Source organism: Puma concolor, chromosome A2 (assembly GCF_028749965.1).
Source record: "Puma concolor isolate L17-30 chromosome A2, mPumCon1.1.hap2, whole genome shotgun sequence".
NCBI lineage: Eukaryota > Metazoa > Chordata > Mammalia > Carnivora > Felidae > Puma > Puma concolor.
The window spans coordinates 97,918,805-97,927,017 of NC_141668.1; positions in this window are offsets into that span (position 1 = coordinate 97,918,805).

The following is an 8,213-nucleotide window of genomic DNA, read 5'->3' on the forward strand; positions in this document are numbered from 1 at the left end:
CTGCCATCAGGAGGCTCACACCCAGGAGTCCATATAGCATTTATAGCCTGTCATTTCTGCAGCCCTCAAGACACCAGAGTGAACCATGGCTGGTGACTAAGTACAAGTGAGGAAAAATGGTCCTCTCTTAAATTCTGCATCGCTGATGCCAGATGTCTCTGCACCAAGTCTTGAGCATCTCATACCATCTAGCTCATCCAATAGTTTAAGCGCACAACCAATTTGTACCACATTTTAAGGGATATGTTCCTGCAAACTGAAATGGAACAGTCTCCTGACACCCAGCTCACAAGACCAAGTATAATCCATTAACAGCTCCTCCAGGTGGCTCTGCTGTCCCGCCCCTCCACTGCTCTCAGCCTTTCCTCCAATCTCTCACTGTTGGGGTCCCTGCCATCTTGCTAGACTCACCTCGGTTCCACCCTCCAGTTAAGAGGAACTCTTCCAACTACGTACCAACCCCACCATGTGTTTGTGGCTCAATTTTAACAACATTCCTAGCCCCGACTGGCCTCACTGGCAGACTCCCCCATCCTGGGTTCAAATCCACACGAAGTCCTTGGTTGGTCTTTCTTCTAGTGATGTTCATCGAGATCTCTGTCCATACTGCTAATCAGAACCAGCCTCCATGCCTGCGCACACCTGGCTTCTCTCCCCTTGCAACCATCCTCCTGCCCCATGACCCACCCCTTCTGCCTTTCTAACATGGTGTCTCCTTGCTTCCCTTCACTGGGAGTTCATATTTACTTCTTTCCTTCTCTACTGCTTCCTATAAGTATGCAATTCCATACAGCCTGCCTCAAGTACTTTGTCCTATGTTGTTACACATCCCTGACTCGGCTGGAGTTTCCTTCCTTTCAGGGGTCACCAGAGGAGAATTACAGAGATCTTGTAATCCACACAGATATATAACAAAAAAGGAGGAAAATTGACTCCAATTTCCCATGGACCTCTGTCATGCTAGTGGATGGTGAACAGGCAATGGTTTTAGGTTCATTTACCAAGCTTAACCTACAGGGTCATGGCACTTTCTTTGAGAGTGGATCTGCTGATTGGAGGATGCCATCATTTTCCTGTATGAATCACATTAATAATGTATCTTCTACCATTCCCCTTTTTGGAATCTTTAAAGTAGAACAAGAGGGGCGCCTGGGTCAGTCGGTTAAGTGTCTGACTTCAACTCAGGTCACGATCTTGTGGTTCATGAGTTCGAGCCCCATGTTGGGCTCAAAGCCTGGAGCCTGGAGCCTGCTTCAGATTCTGTGTCCCCCTCTCTCTGACCCTCCCCTGCTCACGGTCTGTCTCTCTCTGTCTCCCAATAATAAGTAACCGTTAAAAAAAATTTGAAGTAGAACAAGAATTTAAAGACCTCTACAGAATTTTATGAATATAGAATCTCTCTATATTTTGCACTTTTTCTTCGGTCTTTTGCAATCATTTCTCCCATGGCTAATTTAGCCACCAATGTTTGTAGTGAGCTTCCCTTAGCTCTGTAGAAACAATACATTTGATTAGTAGTTAGGTTTATTTTGTTGTTGTTGTTGTTTGTTTGTTGTTTGCTTTTATTTTTGCTTTACTCATATTTCAAGTTTTTATGTAACACAATCACAAATACAACTGGAATGTACAGATTTGGGAACAAACACAACTGAGCCTTAGTAACCATACAACTCAACCAGTGAGAGCAAGATTGTACAGGTATTGTACTAGCTATATGTACTATATTCTGAAAGTATCAGGCAACGTATTTTATGCAGGAAATAGGAATCATCCATCAATCCCAGAGTCGGTTCAACGGCATCCATTAAGAGATATTCTGTATTATTTCCTCCCATAGCAAAGTAAAGTTGGGAAGAGGATTGCTATCTATCGTAAGAACTTAAGTTGTTAGTGGCACCACAATTGAGGAGACAAAGTATTCAGGAGAGCAGCCATAAAGTGCAAGAATAGCCGGTAATTACTTAGTTTAGGAGCAAACAGCTCTGCCACCTAAATGGTAGCTACTGAGATTATCACTGAATAATCGTCTCTGTAACACCATCCCCCCACTCCTCCATAGGGCTAAAGTATGATCAGGGTTGTCTATTTAAGAATATGGAAAGTGGGAGCACTGTATAAAGATTTCCCTCAAGAATATTGAAATACAAGTCTGGTACTTGTAATATTTGACTCTCCACCTTTCACCCTACCTAATCCCAGGCATCTGGCAACAGTGCTATTTAGGGAACTGGCCCTTCTCAGGAAGTTGGCTCTGATTTTTCTTAGTCGATCATGGTCTCCTGTCCTGGAGACTGGCCTGTGCCAACTTGAGCCAGAAAGTCACTAGGAAAGATTGACTCTCTCTGTGAAAGGTCCTTGCTGTTTTTAAGAGAAAACCATGGGTAGCAGTCTATGCTAGATCCACATGAAGATGAATATCCAGTTTTTGCCAAGGGTTTGGTAGAGATCATGAGTCTGATGATGAAGCCAAAATACGGACGAGGGGAGTGATCAGAGAATTGTAAAGAAATAGAGTGGGTGCCATGATTACACTACACCTAGAACCTTGGTTCCACATTAAATGGGCAACAAATGTCTTTATTATTTAAACCTGTTTGGTCACATGTCTACTTTTTAGAGTCAAACATCTGCTAATTTCCTTTTCAGTGTTTAAAAGGATCTTCTTCAGTTAGAAAACAAAATGCTTTATATAGGACACTTCAGTTCCTATCAATTCAAAGAAATTAGGTGTTTCTTTCATTTATACATTAAACTAATAATGGAAGTGTTACCTCAAGAGATGGATGGATGAGGCTGAAAAGGATGGTGATAACAGGATTATTTACGAAAGCTGTTTGGATCAAAAACAAGAACCCTCCCCGATTGATATCATAGAGAGCAAGTAATAATATCTACTCTCAAAACATCCCATGGCACTAAGGCCAGAACTAGCGTCCTAAAATGCCCAGGACAGGGTCCAACTGCAGGAAGTGTTTCCGATAATTCTTGGAGAGTGGGGCCATAAAAATATAACTGGATATTTCTAGCAGGGGGTCAATGGTAAACTCATCATATCAGACCCTGACCTCTGCCATTTAGATGTCTTTTCACTTTGGAAATTTTCCAAAAAGTCTTATCAGGTAGATATTATTTTTATCTTAAATGTAAAGAAGTAAAGGAAATATAGTTACTGAATTTGAATAATTTTCCAGTGTCACGATGCCACTAAGTAGCTGACCTGAAGTTTGTGTTACCTATCCTAGAAGCTATTCTCTTCACTATGTTATAACTTTAATGTGATTTAATTTTTTTAAGTTTATTTAGAGAGAGACAGAGAGAGTTTGAGCAGGGGAAGGGCAAAGAAAGAGGAAGAATCTCAAGCAGAGCCCACGCTCTCAACGCAGAGTCCGTGCAGGCCTCCCCGACACACAAACTGAGAGCAGGAGCTGAGCCAAAATTGAGAGTCAGATGCTTAACAGACAGACTGAGCCACCCAGGCGCCCCAGTTTACTGTAATTTAATTATTTAATTCATAAACTTCAAAAAAAGAAGATTAAAACTCAGAAGCCAAATATAGGGCATGCCTAACTATAATGATTAGAAACATCTTCCAGCACTTTCCTCAGAACAGACAGTTAACTCAGCTTTGCTTGTTTTAATAGCATGTACCTTCTCAATGGGCCAAAAAGGCCCTTCTGACTTTTCAAAAGAAAATTTTTTTGGATGTTTACTTATTTTTGAGAGAGAGAGAAAGAGAGACAGAATGTGAGTGGGGGAGGAACAGAGAGAGGGAGACACAGAATCCAAAGCAGGCTCCAGGCTCTGAGCTGTCAGCACAGAGCCCAGCACAGGGCTCGAACTCATGGACCAGGAGACCATGACCTGAGCCGAAGTCCGACGCTTAACTGACTAAGCCACCCAGGTGCCCCCCTTCTGAATTTTCAAATAGAAGAATTTTCTGTTGTGGGTCTCTGGAAAGTGATAGTCTATAATAGCCATTTCCTATAAAATAGCCTATAATAATAATAATAATATAATAAAATAATAATAATAATAAAATAGCCTATAAAAGCATTTCCAATGACTTTACATTGGAGTAACGTGGTAAATGTGTAGATATTTTGGGATTAACTGCACTTGAAAATTTTTTGAAGGAGTAACTTTCAAAGTTTAAAAAAGTACCTTTGGCCAAGGTTGTATAGCACGGTCACTATTATTCTTTAAAAACTCTATTCAGACTGTGTTTCTTTATCATAAGCTCATTTCACAGTGGTGTACTGAGTGGTTTGGATACAACGGTAAGTAAAAAATAAATTATAGAATTTAAAAAAATGTTAGAAACAAAGTAATGGCCTGGGAGATTGTGTTTATGGATTAAGGAAGATGGGAAGGGTATCCTCATTGTTATTTTGATTTTTCAGTCACTAAAGCACTTTGACATGAACTCCTTCTCCGAGTACCCCAGGGACACATGCTGCCTAGGTACCATTGACTTCACCCTAAAGAAGAATAAATCCAGAATCAAAGCATCTGGTTCAAGGTCATATCACCAAATTCAAGGACATCCTGGACCAAATACTCTTAGCATTCACTCCATGACCGACTCATCTTCTGTTTCTCCATGCATAGACAAGTTCAAGTAAGGTTAGTGCTGTACATTATCCATTCATGTGAAACCAAACTGGCTTTTTTGAGAAATGAAGTCATATAATTACTAAAATTCCCTTCATATCAGATCTAATGTGAAAACAAGGAGGCAGGGTAATGATACTAAGCCCTATTCATACAGTTTAAAACCACATCCACCTCTTTAAGATCAAAGATGGAACTTAGTAGATGCATAGCCCCTCTCTACATTTTATCCAGTTGTACCTGGGAAACCACGGGTGTTTCATGCGGGCCAATAAACTGTCCAGTCGGTTCCTATAAGGAACTTCCGTTCCTACAAAACCTCTCTCGGTTGTGCCACACCTCCAATGGGAATCCATCACACAGACACTGTTTTCAGAGGCCACCTCAAAAATGCTGAAATCTGGTGAAGGTCCTGTGTCTCATGGCTCCCCAAACTGTTGGCCCATTTTCTTTGCAGCAGCCATGGTGCTACCTTCAACACATGATCAGGGAAAATGGTCCTCTATCCCGCATAGTATCACAATTTGTTATTTGGGAACCACAGGGTCCTTGATGTTAAGGCTCCTTCCATTTCTGCCTGCAGCTGCCTCTCTCCACTGGTCTAGACTCAAGTCTTTGAAGACTGACAGGTGGAGGGTACAGCCTTCCCCACCCTGCTTTCCCCTGGGCACCTCCTTCGGGAAAAGCAAAGCAAAACAAAACAAAACTCTGAAACCCTCAAGCAATATGATTCCTCAAGGCCAGCACATGCATTTATCAGTTTGCTCCTGGTAAGTCCCGCTGAATCTGGAGAGAAGTACCTGACCTCACCCTTGCCACCCACGGGTTTCACCTCCTTTCTTACTTTCTCTCCACTTTTGACATCTGAAAGATGTTTGTTTTGCTTTGTTTTGTTTTACAGTGATTACTTTTCCCTAGAATTTACTTCTAATGCCTAATCCATGTACTCCCAATTCTGGACTGACTACTTGGAAAATCAGTTTCCCAGATGACGGATGGATCTAGTTAGGATCATAATTGGGGAGTTGTTCAATATAAAACGAGTTAAGATTGCACTTTCTGTCTTGTGAAACATTTAACGCCTAAAGATAAAAGCTGTTCACCACCACCCTACGAAGCCTGGTCACAGCAGTGAGCCTGGTACTGGCTGGTTTGTTTTGCTCCTCCATACCTATTGACACTTGGGTCACTGGGACACTGACGGGCCCAACAGGCATTCGCCGTCCACTCCTCTTTCAAGGAGTCACGGGGGCATACTACTTACTAGGCAGCGTTAAGTTCAGGGAAAATTCTTTTGAGTCCTCCGTCCAGACTCTTTTCACAAAGCAGCTAAATAAATGGTTGATGCAACCCAATTATCTAGAGTTTTCCATGTAACTCAAATTCTATTCTCCTGAACCCAAAATGAAGGGGGCTATCTTTGCTTGCTCCAAGTTTTCAATCTGAGGCCGTTACTAGTAACCTCACAGCAATATGGGCCAGTCCACGATCTCATCAAGACTACGAAAACTCACAAGGGTTAGTTGATTTCAGAATTGTGAGCCCCATAATGCTGGGAACATTAATAGCTACTAAATATATCATCGCAAGACCATTTCAAACCATGTCATCTAGTTGGCAAATGGACCCGTGTTGAGGATATGATTACTCAAATGGAAAATTAGTTTTATCTTTAAAAATATCCTATTTAATGACAATTTTACTTCGAGTCTTTGAGGGATACATAAATTGACCATGAAACACAAACATTTGTTGTTGAGATCAATGGCAGGAAGCCTCCCTGGTTCCATTTAGAAGAGTTTGATGCTTGTCTTCACAGCCCTTGGAAGTTCTAGCACAATAAGCACTTTGAAGCACAAGGCTTTGTCAACCCCCTGCCTCAGGCCTGCTGTTTCTGGCATAGATTAGCAGTGTTTGTCCTTTTTTCTTTTTTCTTTTTTTCTTTTCTCTCTTGCTTTCTTGCTTTCACAATGGACGAGTTTCCCCATAATGACAGCCTTTATCCCATGTGAGTACCCAGCTTTTTAAGCTTTTGGGCTGTGGGGCTCAACTGTGTTGGGACAACTTCATTAATGAAAGACGTATATATTCGGTGGGACCTTTGCTGCCACATGATAGTGTTTGTCTTAGAACAGTGCGTCCCCACACAGACAATGATGCAGGCACTGCCACCACCGTGACAGGAGGAATGACAGCCGCACCTTAACTCTTGCCCTGGGGTGGCTTTTCCAATGTCCTTTTCTGACCCTGACTGGACCTTCCCTCCGAGCTCCTTCGGACTCCTTCCTGAGCAGAAATCAGTTTTAAAAAGTAAGACTCCTCATCATTTTTAGTCAATCAGTTGGCCTTGTATTTCTCAAACCCACTGTGGGATTTTAACTGCCAAGAGTTCTGTGAGAAGAGGACTTCTCTGGTGTCCCTCTAGTGATGTGAAATCTTGCTGGACTCTGAGGATTTCAAGCTCTTCCCAAAGTGTACAGAGGCAAGGGGGACAATTGCTGATGTCTAAAATGTCTTGAAACAGCTCTGTGGGTTTTTTGTTGTTTTTTTTTTTTTTTTTTTTTTGTGCTTGTGGATAAACAATTTGCCTCCCTTTTTTCTTCTCGCTGTTAATTACATGACAATTCAAGAAAGCCTGAAAGAGTGTAATGGAGAATTTCTAATGAATCCTGCCTTTTCATGGACCAAAGAGAAGACTTAAAATTGGATTCAACGCAGAAACACCAGAATTCTTTCAAAGGAGCCGACGCCATTATTTGATGCAAGAGGAAATTAATGCAATGCTCTGTGCCCTTACACTTGGATACCTCCTCAGACAATTAAACTGTTTTCTGAGAAAGCATCGAACTTCTAAATTAAATGGATTTGGCAGTTCCCCTTGAATGATGACACTGTGACCCATATATATGCATTTTCATCATATACGTTAGATGTGTAACATATATATATACATATTGATATATTTTTCTACACTTGACTTTGGTTTCTGTCTGTTATTTTTGCCTTAATGATGGTAATATCCGTATAAATTTTATAATAATGTTACTCATTTGTAATTTAGTGGAATTTTTACTTAGTTACTAACATGCATTCATTATTAAACCTGGCAGGAAATGAAGGCTAACTCACGTGCTCCTGTGTGTACCCACACACGTGCACGCAAGAATACCACTGGGCCCATAAAGAAAAATACTTTGGGTAAAGGGTTTCATGTAGCACAATAGGAGAACAGAAAAAATAAGACATATTCATAAATGTAAAGCAAAACTGGAACAACTCTCATTTTTAATTTTCAAAAAATGTAACTTTTCTACCTAAAACAAATAAAAAGGGTTTAATACGATTTTACATGAACCTGGCATTTCACTTGGAGATAAGTAAACTGTCTGGTGAATATAAAGTGTGGTAAAAAGTTAGAAGTGTCTTCAACACTCAGCCCCAACCCCCATGGCCACCTCCCTCTTTTTTTTCTCAGTCCATAAAGAAACTAATATAAATATCAGGGTCCGGGGCAGCAAAGTAATAACTTTAGACTTGAAGATAGACCTGGACTGGAATCCTAGTTCCAATTAATGTTACTTTATGCCTCGGATGTAAAAGCA